Genomic DNA, 18,936 nt, shown 5'->3' on the forward strand with positions numbered 1-18,936 from the left:
TCTTTATAGGGGTTTTGTTTGTTTGTTTGTTTTTTAGATTGCTGAACCTCTGTCCTTTCCTGTAAAATACAAAGTAGTTTTACATGCATTTGGTGTTCTTCTCTCTCTCTCTCTCTCTCTCTCTCTCTCTCTCTCCCTTTCTCCCTCTCTCTCTCCCTCTCTCCCTCTCTCTCTCTCCCTCTCTCTCTCTCTCTCTGTCTCTCTCTGTCTCTCTCTGTCTCGCTCTCCCTCTCTGTGTGTGTGTCTCTCTCTCTCTCCCTCTCTCTCTCCCTCTCTCTCTCTCTCTCTCTCTCTCTCGCTCTCCCTCTCTGTGTCTCTGTCTCTGTCTCTCTCTCTCTCATGTTATCTTTTTAAAACCTCCGATACAGGAGAAATCCCGACATCAATGATCTCAGTTCTCAAACCACAACTCTGGCAGGCGTTTTGGCCGTTTGTGAGGAGTCTCTACAGGGAGAGCTCCTTTCCCGTGTCATTTTATTTTTACTTCAGGGATGGCTGATTTGGAAAAGTCATGTACTTAATCATTAAAGTTAATTCAAAACTGTAAATGGTGTGAAAGGACATGCCGTTTGCTTGAGCGTCGCTTACATTTTATTCACGTGCATTAAATTTTTGATTGAAGGGGGAAAAAAACCCCAAACTTTAACTAAGTTTGAATTCTATATAAGAATATTCTATGGAATTCTCCAGAACTAGAAAGAAAATAGGAAAACCATCAGTGAATACGGTTAGGGTTACTTCTGTAGAGATTAGAGATTTTTCCATGACATACTTTAGTGGGAGGATTTTAAGTATGAAGAAAACTCTCTCTGTTTACACCTGCGTTTTTCCCCCTACTATATGGTGAATGATGATGTACCTTCTTAAACTAGAGTTATGTACACAAATAAGGACGAGAACGTAGGGAAATGACAGACCTATTTATATGTAAGGGCTTCTTCCTAAGGAAGGAACCACCAAGTTTTAAACACGGTCTCCTGAAAGCTGTTTCCCCCGAAAGAAGGAACTGGCCACAGAGATCCCACTGATAGTCTTTAGAAGTAGTTTGATGTCTCTGCTGGTGGAGATGGGAATGCTTCTAGCAGTCACCTCCTCTTTTGCCTGCTGTGATGTCAGGTGAGCATGTAGCCAGGACTCTGACGTGTGGCCTCATTCGTGTTGAGGGATTAGGACACTGTTAGGATTCCCCAGTCATGTTTGATGTGTTGTTTTGGAACCACAGTTTTAAACATGAAATATAAGTAATGAAGTCAGAATAGCATTTTTATATTTAAGTTGAAGGAAGGAGTTACAGATAGTGAAAATTTCCACACGCCCCTTTCACGTTTTTCTATGTAGAAGAAAATAGGGATTCCCTCCTTGGAAGAGCACCATAAAAATAGTTAAGGTGACCTTATTCTGATAAAGCATGATATGTTACAGACACTTGCTGAATTTCAGGGCCAAGCAGAATGCACATTCTCAATAGATTTGTAATAGAGAAATCAATTAATAAAGGGACCTGACAGCCGAATGAATTAAATCACCTGAGGTGACACGCAGGGCAACCTCTGGCCTCTGACAGGATTATATTTGTTCTGTTATTCTGTCCTATAATCCTTTTCCCATTTCATTTATTGATGAGTACAAAGCATGTGCTTGAACGTATGGTGTTCTGATTTCCTCAAGAGACAGAATACCAATCTACGTGTATGACCTTTTCAAACTGCTTCTCGGGACATGTAGGACCCTGAGCAGAGAAAGACCCTTTTCTCAATAGACTTTGTCAGTCAGAGATCTGCTGTGGTCTGTCGTGATCTTGGTTCTGTAATGCACATCTATTCAGAAAGATCATGGGGTCCTATGTTATTTTCGATGGTATAAACTACTTAAATTGCTATTCCATTTTAGTGTGCTCATCTTGATCTACATAGGTAGATTGTACTAAAGGTACAATAACAGGTTTTCCCCTCCCTGGCTAAAATAATGACCTCCATAATAAATATAAGTAAATCAGTAGACAATTTTCCAGATTAATTTGGAAAATGTGCTTAATGTTTCAGATTCTTCAGTTGTTTTTTCCTTCTGCAGATGCATATGAAAATAGAGTCAAAGTGCCATTTAGTTTGTCATTAGTATGCAGCAAGACGTTGGGGGTTATATAATGAATTCATTGGTATATTCTGTTATTGCAATGCCATATGTGATACAGGTCTCAAAGGCGTAACAGAAGTTATCTCACACCAGCATTCTGCATAAAATGTAGGTGTTATGTTTCTTTTAGAAACCTTAATGATATGAACCTCCTTAGATTTGCTGACACAAAGTCCAGCTTGGATGAAAAAATAATGATGACAATTCTCTTTAAGAAGAGGGCAGTTTCGGCTACTTTTCACTTCAGTTTAAAATACCTTCAACATTTCTCGATATTAAGACCAATGAAAATAATGGTCCATTTGAATTAATCTTTTTATAATAATCCAGGCCATCTTTGAGATTGGGTCTGAAAAATAAGATTATTTTCTTTGAACGTGGTAAGAAAGGGGTCACAGCACTTTGTACAAACCTCTCAGCACTTATAAAAACAATTTAACAAAAGAACAAGGGAAAACAGCTTTATCCTAAATGTTTTGCCTCTCAACCCTGTCTTTTGAGTGTTAGGTGCATTTCAGCTTTAAGTATGCTTAAAAGAAATACTTAATTTATAGATGTGATGCCTTTATTTAGTTAGTTTAGTTTCTTCTCCTTACGTATTTAGCCATGATTTGGACTTAAAACACGAATATAGGTAACTTTTTCTGTTGATTCTAAGCAAGTCAATTTTCATTTGGAGTGTTTGAAGTACAGAATTCTCTTACACACTTAGGAGGTATAATAAAACCTTAAATTTCTTGCTTTTGCTCAGGGGTTATTTCTAATAATAAAATTGCATTTTGTAAAGGACAGTACAACTCTATCCCTCATAAGAGAAGCACACAGATTGGTTATAGATGCAGTAGGGCTGCCCTGGCTTAGGAAAATGGCACTGAATGTCATGGAGTAAGGGATTGAACTGGACATCCCTGGCTCTGCTGCAGGCAGCTCCAGAAGTGACTTTGCAGAAAGCAGGAGGAGCTGACAGGCTGTGAAAATGGGCTGGGCTGGGCTGGTCCAGGGTGTGCACCTGAATCTCCTTGCTCTTGCTTGCAGGGTAAAGAAGAAAGATGCTTTCATTTGCAAGGCTGATCTTTGTTTTGTGTCATAGCCAGATGGCAGGTGGTCCTTATTTTATTATTTTTTTTTCCTCTCCCCTTGCTTTGGTTGTTTTCTCTCCTTGATGTTTCTTTCAGGTGAAAGCTTTTATAAATAATTTATCAATAGGTGTTCCTTTAGAATAAAATGGTCTCCTAGTGGGATGGTTTTAAAGTAGTTTTTCTAAAATAAACGAAGAGCCATTGTGACAATGGTCCTGGTCACTTCAAGTAGTATCTCCTTCCTCCTTGCAGTGGTGAGCACACATGCTCTCACACTATCTACAGGCTAAACCCTTCCTCTGTCCTTACATAGCTATTGAGTTTTTCCTCTCCTTTTCATTCATTATTTCACTATAGTTGAACTTGCTATTTTACTCTGACTTTAAGTCATAATTTAATATTAATATATACCTGATACAATTTTAGCAAAAAAGGTTAAATGTCTGCCTTCCCCAAGACACTCTTAATCATTTTCTTAATGCCAAATTAAATGTATTTTACCAATCAATTTCCCCCTCTATACATCAAACACCATTTGACGTGGTCTATTTTTGTTCTTTTACTTGAGGACATGAAATAGGCAGTTGTTGCATTTTCTTTAGCGATTTGTTCTTCCAATAAGTCACTGTAAGTTTGACTTCATTTATCTATTTTTTTACTTCTCTTGGATCACAGTTTTGCTAATTTATTCACCTACTGAAGCAAATTCTTTTTCAGACAGTCTTAAACTATTTTATACTTGTTCTCATGACATGTATTTGTGAACAAAGACTACCTTAGAGGTTTTATAGAAGGTAGTTAAATGGGTTATAATCCAGTTGTAGTTGTTTATGGAGCATTCTTGGAATGTAGGAGAAGTCTAAGTACAGCTTTGTAGGTAATCTATAGCTAATGAAGCTGGGAAATAGGTTAGGATTTAACCAGGATGGAAGTCTAGGTAACGCTCACCAAAATTACTGAATAGAACTTGGACAGTTTTGAAAGACCCCAGCTAAACTGAAAGGCTACTTTTAATTCATTTGGGCATTGATTTCATGTTGTTTATATAAGTCAAACATGTTGCTTTTTGAGATTTATCAATTTCAGCATTTCCAAGTCAGAAGTTGGAATCCAGTCTCTCTCTTTTTTTTTTTTTTTTTTTTTTTGAACAGATAAAAGATAAACTGAAACACCTACAAAAATAAGCTGAGAGTGGAGAAAATATTGGATGGCCAAATGAATTTGGTTCCTTTCCCAGAAATCAGCCGATTGAAGTGTGCCAGGCCTCCCTGTTTCTTGACAGTGCTGCACTGAAGTCACCAGTGGCTTTGCAGAAGCCAAGCCCCAATGGAGTTTCCATCTGATTGCAATGCACAAATGAGCCTGTTTTGCCAGCCATCTTCTCCCCTGTCTCTCAGGGCTAGGCTACCAGGGCATTATGGTTCTGCCACTTTTCTAGTGTGCCTTTGATTTTTTTTCTCCCCCTAAATGTCTGTTTCTTTCTTTGAGGATTTTATGCTTCCAGCTTTTCATCTGAATGAAACAATCTCAGAGTCTTCACCTTTCTTTCCACCCTGTCTCTGAGTGCCAACACCATCAGCTCCCACTTTCCTTCAGGAGGACTTGCTTATATACTTGTTTCCCCTGTTGTTCTGACATTCAGGACCCTCCGTAGGCCTTCCGTTTGGTTTACCAGTTCTATCCAAAGGTCCTCACGAGTCTGTCCCCAGTAGAGTGCTGACTGGTCCCAGAGAATTCTCAAACATGCATTTGCTGTTGCTTGACTATCTTTATGGTATACCCTTTAGCCACCCTTGCCTACCGCAATCCTCTCTATGCCTCCTGAGGTCCGCCAGTCACTTACATGGGAGCATCCCTGAGCTGGGCTACATCTCTGGCTCCAGTGTAGCCTGCAGAAGAATCATCTTGGCATTGTAAGCCCGAGGGAAGGGAGCCTAAGCTCAAACCCTCTCAGTAGTTTCTTAAAAGTGTTAGATTAAGTTGGTATTTGAGAAAAAGCTTCTTCTTTTTTTTAAATCCTGAAAAGTATATGACTTTCGAAGGGTTGAGAAATGTGTGGAATTGGCCTGTCAGGTTTCAGAGAGGAAAAGAATTATATGGTGCTACATAATTAATAGTCTCTGCATGAAATTTGCCCTGATATTTTGTTCCTGAAGTATAATAGCCCTGGTTACAACTTAGCATGTTGTATTTTATAATGTCCTTTCAAATTCTGCATTTTAATGATTAATGCTACCTAAGCAAGCAGAACTGTTGCAGAAAACCGAGGTAGAGCTCTAAGACATTTGGAAATGGTAGAAAAGCAGAATCCAGTAGTACTACATTGATTTTTACTGGTACCACCTTTGAGGCACTGCTGTACTCAAAGATGCAGGATGATAAACAATGATTTCCCCAAATAGTAAGGGTCATGATGTTCATCTCCATCGTAAAGAGTCAGATACGCGGATTTGAACTTTGTTGAATTCTTTCTCAGCATAAACATTGTGTCCTGTTGTTTAAGGATAGCAACTTCTGCTTTGGCTTCACAGTGAAAGTGTCCTGTAAACAGGTCCAAAGCTTGGGTGCTAAATGAGCAATGATGGCTTACACCTTGAGAAGATCCAGCAGGATTATTTATTGATAAGGACTGTCCGTGAGGCCGGAGGAGAACCATAGCCAGTACTGCGTTAAGAAGCCCAGGTTCCAGCAGTGAGGGGATGCTGGATATATCCTTTACTTTTGAAAAATACCCGTTTCCCCAAGTAATAACCAACAAAGTGTCTGAACACTTTATTGTGTTAATATAGTAAGTGATACATAATAAGTTAATATAATAAATGATTATAGATAATGTAATATTTTCATCATAGAATAAGAATAGGCAAGACTACTGAATATTTGATTCTTACCAGTCACCTTTAGTTTCATCTTAATGCCAAGTAACCACACTGAATTAATTAAAAAAAAAAAAAAAAAGAATTAGGTCTTGATCTTTTCTAAGTGATTTTATTTATTTTTAGCTAAAATATTTCTTTTATCTGAGAATTGGAAAGTTCCTTGGATTAAATGTATGACTTTCTTTAGCATTTACATATTAAACAGCTTTGGGAAAATTATTTAGTGATATTTTTAATATACATTCTCACAACGCATGGAGAGGGCAGTTGTGGCAGAGGAAGCAGAGAGGGCATACCAGTGAATTTTTTTTTTTTTTTTTGCTTGTGGGGCTGACTCATTTGTAGGGTTCCTATGCCTATGTATCTGCTTCCTCCTTAGAAACCAAACATCCCGAAGCTCCCCGAGAACCTTAGCTAATTGCAGTTTTTTTTCAGGCATACTTTTGTGATGTCACCTTTTATCTATCAGCGACTTTACAAATCCTTTGAAGGAGATATTTGGATTTGCAGAGTAGTGTCTGCCCGTATTTGGCACACTCTTTAAGCAACAGTAGAAAGAGTTCTGGTTAATAAGTAGGGGTTTTTAAATCCTCTGTACTTTTCCACAAATGAAAGAGTGCATACTTTTGGTTAAAGGCAAGTAGGCGAAATTTAGTCCTGCTGTTCTGGTAGCCTTGGTGGCTTAAGGGGAAAAAAAAAAATCTCTTCATTGCCATTTCATAATCTCCGACATGACTGTCCAGCTCTCATGTCTGCTAAAACCAGAAATAGAGGAAGGAAATGCATGTTTTGGCTCCATGAAAGTGTTCCTTATCAGAGCGTATGTAGGAGTGGATGCTGATGAAGATGCCTCTATTTGCCAGCTGGACAGCATGTGTGCTTGGGCTAGTTTCCTGTCTGCTAACGCTGGGAAGGTGCCCTTGAATGGTGGGGAGGACATTGTTAAGTGTGTTGGGCTTAGTTTTCACCTGGGAAAGTCAGGGAGCAGAGGGCATGCAAACTTTGCTCGAAGGCTGGACTCGGTTTGCATAGACATGAGCTCCAAGCCCACAAAACCTTCTTTGGTTGATGAGCAGCCAGCCTGGTGATGTTGGTAAGTGCCGCCACAAAGTCTTAGGCGAGGCAGGTTTGCAAGGAGTGAAGGGCCCTGGGCAGGAAGAAGCTCTCTCTCATCAGAGGACACCTTAATGTGAAGGTCGTGGTGGTGCACATTTGTGAAGCACCCCACTAAGGTTGCTGCCACTTCAGCTCAGTGTATTGTCTCCACCTGTAACCTTAGAAGGGAGGGATCACTTAGGGAACTTACCCTGACTGGCCAGACTACAGAATGTAACCACCAGCAGCAGTAAGGATTTGTAGTCAGTCTGGCTTGTAAATCTATAAACTGTTCTTTGCTGGTGGATGAGCAAGGTTCCATCTGCGGGATCCTGCAGTATGGTAATAGGTAATTTACTTATTTGAGGTAAGGCCTCACCGTATATCCAAGGCCTCAAATTTCCCACCCTTCCGCCTCAGCCTTCAGAATTCTGAAATTGTTGATGTGCGCCACAGGGCCTGGCTTGACACAGTAGGGTTTTTTAAGAGTATGCATCAGTTGTCACGTTTGTACTCACCGTTCCACTGAGATTTCTCCTTAGGCCATAATTCTTTGTTAGGAGACAAAGTGTCACCTTTATATATATTTAAAAATGTTTACAGTAGTAATCTAGAAACATCAGAAATAACATTTTTTTTCCCCTGTAGCCATAGCTGCTGCAGTGTCTAGTAAACACGGGCCACACACACACACACACACACAGAGAGAGAGAGAGAGAGAGAGAGAGAGAGAGAGAGAGAGAGAGAGAGAGAGAGAGAGAGAGAGAGAGACTGAGACTGACTCACAAGCATAAGTAACTGCCTCTCCTGGCACCATTACTGTAAAAAGGCTGTGCTCAGCAAACCCTGGTAAGAGGAAGTTGTTGAATGACATGGGGAGGTGGCACCGTCCTGTTAATTTTCATGCTTTGTGTTTCCTAATGTGTCTGTACTCTTGGGGAACTACTGCTCAGAACGGGGTCTGGACAACCTTGCATTCTGATGTGGCTTGTAGATAGATGTTACAAAGACATCAAAAAAGCAAGCTTGGTTCGGTTTAGACCTAAGCATTTCCTTAAATCAGTTATTAGCTTTATGGCTCTATTTCTTCGTTTATTATTTATTTGTTCCTAATGGCGTTTTTCTCAAGAGTTATACAGCCCCAGCGTGGCTCTGGGGATAGTATGATGAGAACTAGACAGAAGAGTAAAATATTGTACCTTTTCCCCCTCTTTAAAGGAGAAGTGGAAAATGGGAGCCTCAGTTCGGTGAGCCTCAGGGTCCATTTTCTTTGCGGCGCCAAGAGAAGCCGCGGTGCGATTCGGGAGGGGCTGAGGCTGCAGTGGCGCCGGGCCGCAGCACCCGGTCAGGCCCGGGAAACCCGGGCGCTCGCGCGTGCAGGGCGGTGGGCGTGGAGCGCGGCGCCGCGGGAGCTGGTGCGCAGCCTGCCGGGCCACCCCGCTCCGCTCGGGGCCTCCCGGGCCAAACCTTCTTCGTGTCTCCCTGGCCGCTTCCTCTCCTGCCGCCGCCCTCCGGGATGACGGGGCTCTCGGGTTTCCTTCCGCCAGCCCCCAAGATGGGTTTATCTACAGTGACTCATCTTTTAAGCCCTGTTCTTCACCTGCGATCGCCCTGCAAACTGCAAGAGGTGCCACTGCGCACAACTGAAGTCCTAGTTTTTCATTAATTAAAGAAATCTTTGATGAGCGGCCTGCTTTCCCGGGGTTTTTGGTTTGGAACTTTATTTGGGGACAGGAACACACAGAGCAGAAGGGAGCCTTGTGTCTCAGGCTTTTCAATCAGAAAGCTAGGAATAAAATAGGCCCACAGTCATGGCCTCCAAATCGCCATGTGCCTTATAATTAAGTAGCTTTATAAGCACATGAAACTTTTTAGTTGTAGCCGATCCTTGTATACGTTTTGGTGCTTTATTCCTTTATAGTCTTTTAAAGTATAAATTTGGAGACAGTTGCCGAATTGCTATTCAAGCTTACTTGTCTTTACATTACCAGCCTTATTTTAAAGATATACCTTGTTAAGAAAATGCCTCATACACCCTTCATTTTAATCTCCTTTTCTAGAACTCCGTATTATTAAGAGCGTATCATGCAACAGCAGTTATTTTTAGTGTAACTGCCCTGAAGTTCTTCCTCAGACAGGTATTTAGCAGAGATTGAAGGTTATTGATTCATATAATTTGTATCCAACTGCTTCCTTTGGCCTTGAAGATCTGTGAGTGTCTACCATTAGCCAAAGGAAATAATTGATATGTGTGCCTGGATGTGAGGTGTCCAGTTTAACTTGTAAATGACCAGGGTTGTACACTGAGGCTTTCATTAATTTTAAAATTAAAAATAAAAAGGTAAAGATATTTAGATAGTCATTTAAGCATGTGACAGGTTCAATTCTAGCACCAATCTCACTTGGGCAAGTTTTTACATGGATGTGAGTTGACAGATTTCTCTGCTGGTTGTTTGAAGGTGTCTGACTGTGCGATCCGGAGCAGCTTTGGTGTCCTTACATAGAGCAAGCGGCTTGCAGCTCCTCCTCCTCTTTCCTCAGTCTCAAGGTGCTCTGATCATAAAGGTGTATGTACCTCCAGGCCGGGCAGATGAGATCAATTCACAAGGCAATGCATCAAAATGGGATTATTTTATAAAAAGCAAACAGTTGTCCCTTGAGCATAGTGCAGCAAATTCTCTTTAAGGAATTCATTTAAAGGAACGTAATAGCCTTATGGTAAAACATCAACTGTATTAGTTACCAGTAAGCAGTGCCCGGCCTGGCCTCAAACCCCTTAACTAAATAATCACACCCCCGCCCCCGATTAAACTGCGGGACTGAAGCCAGCACCAGAAGCACCCAGTTTAGTGTACAAATAGGACTTGAGCTCTGCATCCCTTGTCTGTGTTAAATCCAGTCATAGTATTGGGTACCACCCATTCATTTTTTTTCGGAGTCCTCAGTGAGCATCACCATATTCTTAGCCTCTTGTCTTGCTTTGCATTTTCTACAATTTGAGCACTTGACCTGTTTCTAGGCTTATGCAGGATGCAAATTAAACTATAGGTGATTTAGCCACCCTGGTGCCTTTGGGTTGTTCCATTGTCTAGGATAGGCTAATGTCCAGCTTTGCTTAGAGTTCCAGCAGGTTGTGGCTATGTGTTTATTTCTGTTGTGTGGCTCTTTTAGAATAAAGTCAGATTTAGAGGAAATGTTTCATTGCCCAAGTTTGTAATTTTCCCACCTGTGGCCTTGACTAATAATACATCGTAATGCATCGGTTTTCGGGGAAGAACAATTTAGATAACCTATGTAAACAGACTAGCTGACTGCTAAAGGGCTGTGTGAATATTTATTATGATAACGATAATTATGATGATTGTTCTGTTTCTAATCTTTTTAATTTCTGTATACCATTAACTATGGAAATACTTGCTAGACTATTCAAAATGGTGCTTCTAAGCGAAGTTTCTCAACCATTCCTAACTCTGTGACCCTTCAATACAGTTCCTCATGTCACTGTGACCCTCCCACCATAAAATTATTTCATTTCTACTTCAGAACTGTAATTGTGCTACAGTTAGGAAAGGTAATGTAAATATGTGATATGTGAAATATCTGGTGTGCAACCCCGAAGGAGTTAAGGTCCACAGGTTGAGCACTGCTGTTCTAAGGCCTTATTTTAATTTAGAATGCACATTTATACATTATACTTATGCAGAAGGAACAAACTGAGACTTGTAGGAACATGTGGCATCATAATATTTCCAGAAACTTCCATGGCATCATTTTCTCGATGGTTCACTCATGCCTTAGGTTTATTAATTCCTTTGTGCTTTGATTTCTTTTCAAGGCTATCGTGGACTGTACAAAAGTTAAAAAGAATGACTTTGGAATGTTTTATGTTTTTTGATGGCTTCTATAATCATTCCATTTTCTTTGGGAGAGGGCAGTTCTTCCTTTAATATGCAGTTTCTTTAAAATGTCACATGACTTCTTGATAGCCAATCTTTTCTTATCATGGCTTACTTTTTGTGGTGATTTCGTGACCCTTCTTCCTCCTCTCTGCAGCAGTGCACAGTTCCTCCTTAGAATTAATCACTGTCTACCGTCTTATTTGTCAACAGGGGCGGTAGCATTGTCATGACACACCAAGGGCTCCCCTGAAGGCTGGTGTCTCAGTTGCAATGCCCTGTGGTTCTCCCTGGATGTTTTAGAACTGACTTTCTTTCCTGGGATGAAGCGAAGGCTATGTGGTCATAGCATCTTGTTAATAAAATGACTCGTTAATGCTCATATCCCTAGTGTTTCTTAAGGAAAACCATAAAGGGAAGTTATTTGATTCTCTTGTCACCACAGCATCTACGCAGTGGCGCAATTCTCAAGTATTGTCTGCTGAAAAAACAGTTCAGGCAGGAAAGCTCTGAAGGCTTAAAAACAGAACAAAAACAACAAACAACCAAATATCAGACCAGATGTAGAAGATACCTCTTAGTAGTGAGATACAAGAAATGCCCCTGATATTTCCTGAGATTTTTCTGGAAGAAGCTACAGAAAATCACTGGAACTGTTATGTAATTTGGTAGCAGAGATGTTCCCAGCCAAGAGTGCTAATTTTTCAATGTTTGCTAGCAGGTGCTGCCATTAAAACTGTGTGTGGGTCATAAAATGTACACGTCCCTTATGAAGGGGCTTGGAAATAGTACTTACTGATGGAATGACTAGAAATTATCTTTTTGCTACATAAAATTTATGGAGGAATTTCTAGAAACCACTTAAGAATTTCTAAAATGCAACTTTCAAAGGGTCTGAAAACTGCAATTTAGTCAATATCCTTTATTTACTCTTTTTGCTCAGAAATGAATGAGCCAGAAAATTCCTCCATATACTTCATTAATACTTATGTTTATTTTTATGGTGTTGTATATGTGTATGTGTTTGATAATATCAATATCTGTTCATCAAACACAAGACCTACTCATATAGACTTTTGAAATTAGAGACAGTCCCAGGCGCTTTTCATGTCCACATCACAGTTGTTTTTCAATACTTATCTTCAGTAACTGGAATTCATTTCTATATGCTGGTAATTCGATAAACTGTTTTGAAATGCATTTGTTGAGCTCAATGTAATTCCATGTGCCTCTAATGAAAGGCATGTGATCCTATAGATTGGAAGAAATGTCTGTGGTTGGCTCCCACAGAGACCTTGCTGCCCCTTTTGGGCAATCTTTAACCTGGCACCCACTAATGTGTTTGCTAAGATAGAGTTTTCCAAAATTTAAATAATGTCAGATTTGAATAGACGCCAAGAATCAATGTGGCACTTTCTAAATTTTGTGAAGCTAAAATTCCTGGTTACAAAAAAAGAGTACATGTCACAGATGAGTAGTTAGTAATGACTTCAGCGTAGCAGGAAAAGAGCAATTCCCATATGTTGATTCTAGTCGCATAATAAAGAATGTTATAGAAAGATGGCAGAGTATTTAACAAGCTGTGAGTTAATGCGACAGTGTCAGCGGATCCGGATCCAGAAGGATAATCGCTTTACCACATTTCTTCAAAAATATTGGAAGTTATAGGACAAAACAGAAAACTTGCTACAAATGAATGCAGGCCAGGCTGCACTGCCTCTCCCAACCTAGAGGCAGACAGTCAGACTGAGTGTCTTTAAACAGTGCAATTGTTCCAGGATGCTTGTGTGATCGCAAAGGCATGGATAAATTCATAGATCTCTTTGTCAGGCTCAACCTCTGAGGTTTATTCCTGTGTGAGAAAAAGAAGGCATGAATGAATGCTACCTTCCAAACCTGAGATTCTGGGCTGTCCTTTTCAACAACGCAGGGGTTTTCTTCATACCGAGAGCCTGTCTGGTTCATAAAGGAACTATACTCTTCAGCATCAATGGGTGCATCAGCAGTCATGAAGATAAATTTGTTTCTAGTCCTACATAAACAGAGGAGAAAGGCAGGGTCGTTTGTTAAATATTAATAACTTCTTTCCAAGAAGCCCTGGGTTCATATGAGCACTCCAATTTCCTTGCCCCATGAAATCTACAGAAACTAAAGAATTAAATTGAATGTATTACTATTATTATCTGTAGATCCAGAGACTGAACCTGGAATTTCACCCCTACTAGTCAAGTGCTTGCCTTCTGAGCTACATCCACAACCCATTTTTCCCTGTAACTTTTTTCTATTTTAAGACAAGTTTTACTAAGTAGCCCAGGCTGGCCTTGAATTTTGCGTCTTCCTGACTCAGGCTCCTGAAGATGGGATTTCAGGCCTATGCCATCAGGCCTTGCAGAAGAATTTTCTGTTTCTTTTTTATTTTTGAGACTGAGTCTTGCTTAGGATTCCTGGGCTAGCCTGAAATCCCTGCTGTAGCCAGTATGGCCTTGAATTTGTGCCAGTTCTTTCGCCTCAGCCCCTGGAGTTCTGGATCTTCAGGCTTGCCCTGGAAGATTTAATTCTGAATTATAGACTTGACTGACTTTTGGCAGCTGGAGACTCCGTGTTTCCTCCTTGCCTTTGAAGGCAATCCTGGAGCAAGGTAGGGATCTTAGCATATATCTATATGCATTCATCTACAAACTTAAACATTTTTAAATTCAGACACTACTGTTTGAATATTCAGCAAGGCACTTATCTCTTTAACTGAATCAGGTAGTATGAGTTATATAAAATTAACAACCCATAAGGAATTTCTGTGGGATGCCTTCTGTAAACCACATTCTTTTTTTCTTTAAAAGCAATGAAATTGATAATTAAGTTATTTCCCAGTCTTTGCAGTGCTTAAGACATTCTGTAGGAGCTATGTGGAATTAAAACAATTCAGATACTGATTTGTATGCATTAACTGCCATCATAAGCTGCATGTTGAGTGTATCCTAGTATCCTAAGCGTTACCATAGAGCACTAGCTCGTTTAAGAGGTTAAGGAAGGGCGTGGGCTACAGGCACTTCACTGTTATTGTGTGATCTGTACTGTACTGTCAGTGTACAAACTCTTCTGGAGAAACATTGATTTAAACAAAGTATCAGTGACTTTCCCCCAAAGAGTGAGGATGAGAAATCTGTTCAAATGTGCTGTTCTCTACTCAAAATGGTTTGATCACCCCCTTTTGGTTTAGGGAGATTAACAACTGAGATCAGTTTCCCACAAAATACCTCTTCCTGCCAATGTGTGCTGACATCCTGTTGCCCTTCTAGGTTTAGTTCACAAGGTGGCTACTATGTGCCACTAATTTGATCCTTTTCCTTTAGAGAAATGATGTCTTGGAAATTAGAGCATCACGTCTGTGCAAATCTGTTGCAATGCACATTGTTAGTTTATGCTTTCTTCTGCTAGTAATCCTTTAAGGAGAACTTTGCTAAACTGGCAAATTATCTGTACTAGTGTAGGAATTAAGGCACCAGAGAGACATTCAAAAGAGGAAGGGTGCAGAAGTGGCTCAGTGGGCAAAGTTATACGTGTGTAACCTGATTTTCAGTTGCCAGAGCCTATGGAAATCTGGATGTGGTAGTGTACGTATCTGCACTCCTTACACTTTTACAAAATGTGTGAGGTGGAGACAAGAGAATTCTCAGAAGTTCATGGGTTAGCTTACTTGGTGAGCACAGCCTTGAAGAAGAGATTGTGCCTTAAATAAGGTAGATGCTAAGGACTTATACCAGACATTGTCCTCTGATTTCCACATGCCCCATGGCACAGGTATGTACACCATGTGTGTAAGTACATGTATGTAGAAAGATAAATATAGAAAAGAGGAGAAAATCTTGACCAAAACCACATTGGTTTTGCTTAATATGTGTGCATAATTCTTTGCCCAGAAGTATCCTGTATGTGTTTATCTTTCTTTCCTTAACGTACTCACCATCAAGAAGTACCAGCTATTCCAGACTTATTATTCAGTTTTCAAAGACCATTACCTCAAGCTTGAGAACAATGTGAGGTGTTTCTGAAGTCACAGACAGTGGTGTCTAGAGTGTGAAGGTGCCTTTATGATGTTTGCAATATCACAAAATATTCACAAGCAAATATATTCTGCCTATTTTGCCCATGTCTTTGGCTTTCCCTGCAGGGGCTTAGAAGAATTCATTTGTGATGGGCATGGAGAACTAGCCTTTGCTAAAAGTCATCCTGTTTGAAAAGAAACTTCTCCTGTTGCCCAGAAATGGAGGATTTATGCATTGGTAAAAAGTAAAAGTTTAGGTGAGCCTTTGGTTCCTTAGTGTGAAGTCTGCCATGGTTCAATCTATACAGATCTGACTGAAATTATAGAGGCCTCTGGCCCTTATGTAAGTTCTGGTTTTCACAGACCAGAACCTATTAGTAGAGTCATCACTGAGATTTTGATCATGTTATCATCATCAATCACTAAGATTTTTGATGATGAGTTTTGAAGGGGACTCTTTAGATGTGGGCTCACTTTGGAAAGTCTATGTTTATTTTTTCAGTTTACTTTGGAAAACTATAAAATGTTGCCAGTGTAAGAACACAAGAGTCCAGATACACTGTGCTTAGACAGAGCTGGAATGTTCCAATAGAGTACCACAGAAGAGTCAAATGGGTAATCTATGCCCTCGATTCATGCTACTGCTGTTGTTTTAACAAGTTTCATAAATTCCAGTAATTTTGATGAGTTCAGCCAACAAATGTTTATAACATGTTTTTTCATTGACCGTAGGTCCCGAGAATAAAATTTGAATGGCAATAGAAAGACATTATTCAGAGAGAAATTCATAATGATGAAACAAAATTAGCAATAGTCCTATTTCTAATTTGACTAAGTATTTGGACAGCATGCGAATATCCCAATGATCGAGTGTCATTAATCACTCACAAACATGTATCAGGAATTTGACATTTCCTTTTGAGCCTAGAACATCTTGCTTAGGTTTTTCTACTTTCACTTATGCTTAGAATCAAATTCCTTTTGGAATCTATAAATTTCCCTCACATTTTGCCTTTCTATTCTTCAGTATGTATGTCATACCATCCTAGTTTATTACTATTATTTATTTTACTATTCTCTTCTTTTTAGAAACTTTAAGTGGGTTTGTGCTTCGAGGATGTTGCAGCCTTACCTAAATGCAAACTTCTGCCTTAGTTTCCTTTGGAACCGCAGTTCAGTGCAACTATTTGTTATAATCTCTGACCTTCTGGTGTTCCTTGGAATATGTTTATAGCAGGCAGTTACCCTATGTTTCACTTCTATATCTCTGGATACCTTGTCTGTCTTCTATCAGAACCCTGCATAATTCTATGTAAAGATAATATTCACTCATAAGTGTCTCTCTAACGCTATCCTTCATGCTGAGTTTTTTTTTTTTTTCTCGATTTTTCAAGATAAGGTTTCTCTGTGTATCCTTGCCAGGCTTGGACTCACTTTGTAGACCAGGCTAGCCTCAAACTCACAGAGATCCACTTGGCTCTACCTCCTCAAGTACTGGGATCAAAGGCATGACCACTGTCCAGCTTATTGAGTATTTTTTTTATGATTAAAAGAATAGACAAAATCATCATCATCATCATCATCATCATCATCATCATCATAGCAAACTGTTAATACTCAGTATTTGCATTTCAACAGATTTGTAGTTTGGGTTGCTAATTTTGCTACTGTCATGTCTTGGGCTGCATTGTAGCTTAGGTAATTACTGTGAGCCTTGTTTCTCTGCTCAAGCTAGCCAGCTCTCCTAGAAAGGCAAACTTTTATCTTACCACTTAAGTATATTATAGATGCTTAGTTTATGGGTGAATGAACTCATCAGTATATTTGCATTGTAAAGTGTCTTTGTCCATAAGCAGACCATAGATAAGACATTTGATGCTGCTCTTTCTTCCTCCTTTCCTCTCTTGTCTTCTCCTCCTCTTTCTTTTATTTTTGAACCATTAATACCTCTAAACTCAGGACACGGAACCACAGAAGCTTTATTGGAAAATAAATGTGTAATTTCGTTATTCAGGATAAGAATATGAAACTTCAGAAAGAGATCACTTCAGAACAGCCACATATAAACATACACATTTATAAGTTGTTATTTTTTCACTTAAAATGCTTGCCATGATGTAGACATTGTATTTGTAACCAAACAAGTAACTACTCTGTATGGAATGATCACACAACATTTTGTCAATACACACACTATATGTTAGTTGTCAATAATACCTTTTTTTTTTTTTTTTTTTTTAGAGAAATAGGATTTCCCTACAGATATAGTTTTCATCCTTTGTTTCATAGAGTTTTAACCTCAACACAGCATCTATTGATACTAAAGACCTTCTCAGTTCTTTAAGAAGCATATTTATCTGTTTTGATGTGGGCTTTCCTACCTGCTCTCCCCAAATCCCCCAGCATTCTTCCAGCTGGCAGGCACTTCTATCCTAGGAACCCCTTTTTTGTAGACCAACATGGATCAGGTATTCTATTTCCTGTTTTTGTTTTTTTCTTTCTAGACTATAAACTCAGTGAGTAAATTTTGATGTCTAGTCTTTGCACATCTCACTCAACACATGGATGCATGGTTGAACCCTAAAATTCCAGTTTCTGAGTAGGTGTGGTGCTAATTTTGACAGGAAACTTGAGCCTCAGTTATCGAAGCATCTGGTCAGTTTTATAATATTTACACAAGACATAGGAGTGAAAACTAAGTGAGTACCATGCCGAGGGATACTTTTGACAATGGTTTTTTAGAAAAAAATTCCAGATATTATAAAATTGAATCATTTGCATTTTTTCACAAATGTTCATAATCATGGACACTTTGACCTGTTTAAATATTTTAGAGTTAAAGTTACTGGAGTAAAGATTGAAACACTATTGTCTCACGTAGAATTTCTAGTCATTAGAAGACATTCCCAGGGAGTGTTGGGCTATGGTGATTATCTACCTGACCCAGCTCTTCTTTCAGTTCATCTTGTCCGTATGGATGAGATGTTCAGGTGATTGTTTAGGTGACTCTAAGCTTTGATTGTTTCTTTTTCTTTAAGGAGCACTGTGAGTGTTAACTTATATTCTTAAAACTTGGAACAAATTCTATATGAAAAAATGTGACTGCACTGTATATTGTGTAGTAATCTCAAAATAAATGAAGTAGTTTTAAGAATGTTTTCAGGTATGCCTATTTAAGTTTTGTGTTTATCTTTTTTTGTCAGTTACTAGTGCACTCTAGAAACCATTTAATTGAAAATAGAAGACAAAGTCTGTAGAAAATATTAACCAAGTAGAAGGTGAAAACTAGTAGAATTTTACCTATTAACTTTTTTATGCAAAATGGGCAACCACTCATTAGTATTTAGTTGAGAAATAGAATATCTTGATTTCCTGTTTTATGCCAATTTATGGAAAGTCGTAAGGTGGGGTTAGGATCTGGCACATTTTTTTTCTAAACAGCAGTCTTTATTTGGTGTTATAAAGAATTCAAGAATTTAGATGGTGAGTTCACCAAAGCAAACGCACAAGGCTTGAGTTGGCTGCCACACAGAACAGTCTCGTCTTCCAAGATAAGCAGGTAGCTGTGCTACCTTTTCCGTTGCGTTTTCTCATCTGTGAAGTGGGGTAAATAGATAACTTATAGGATTTTGCTGAGGGGTAAGTGGGAAAATTCTGGAAGTAAATAAATAGATAAGTAGGGAATAATACATGTCTCGTAAATGATTCTCATCCACTTTAACTTAGCTTGTCTCTGAGATATGCCTATGTATATAATCTCATATTTGTACAGTTGCATATCATACCATCATGATGACTTGCATTTAGTAACT

The 18,936-nt window shown here is 39.2% G+C and overlaps 1 protein-coding gene across 9 annotated transcripts in view; it reads left to right on the forward strand.

Annotated features, from left to right (window-relative positions):
- Window positions 1–18,936, forward strand: part of Trps1 (transcriptional repressor GATA binding 1) — a 233,547-nt gene that overhangs the window by 12,375 nt on the left and 202,236 nt on the right. Inside the window, exon 1 of one of the 9 annotated variants that reach the window (XM_051159706.1) lies at window positions 7,990–8,035. The exons of 7 other annotated variants lie outside the window; for them this stretch is intronic. The gene's annotated coding sequence lies outside the window, so the exon portion shown is untranslated. Of the gene's footprint in view, window positions 1–7,989; window positions 8,036–15,250; window positions 15,382–18,936 lie in introns of those variants that run through there. One more of the 9 variants, XM_051159704.1, reaches the window with a different exon arrangement.

The sequence above is a fragment of the Acomys russatus genome, chromosome 17 (assembly GCF_903995435.1).
Source record: "Acomys russatus chromosome 17, mAcoRus1.1, whole genome shotgun sequence".
Taxonomy (NCBI): Eukaryota; Metazoa; Chordata; class Mammalia; order Rodentia; family Muridae; genus Acomys; species Acomys russatus.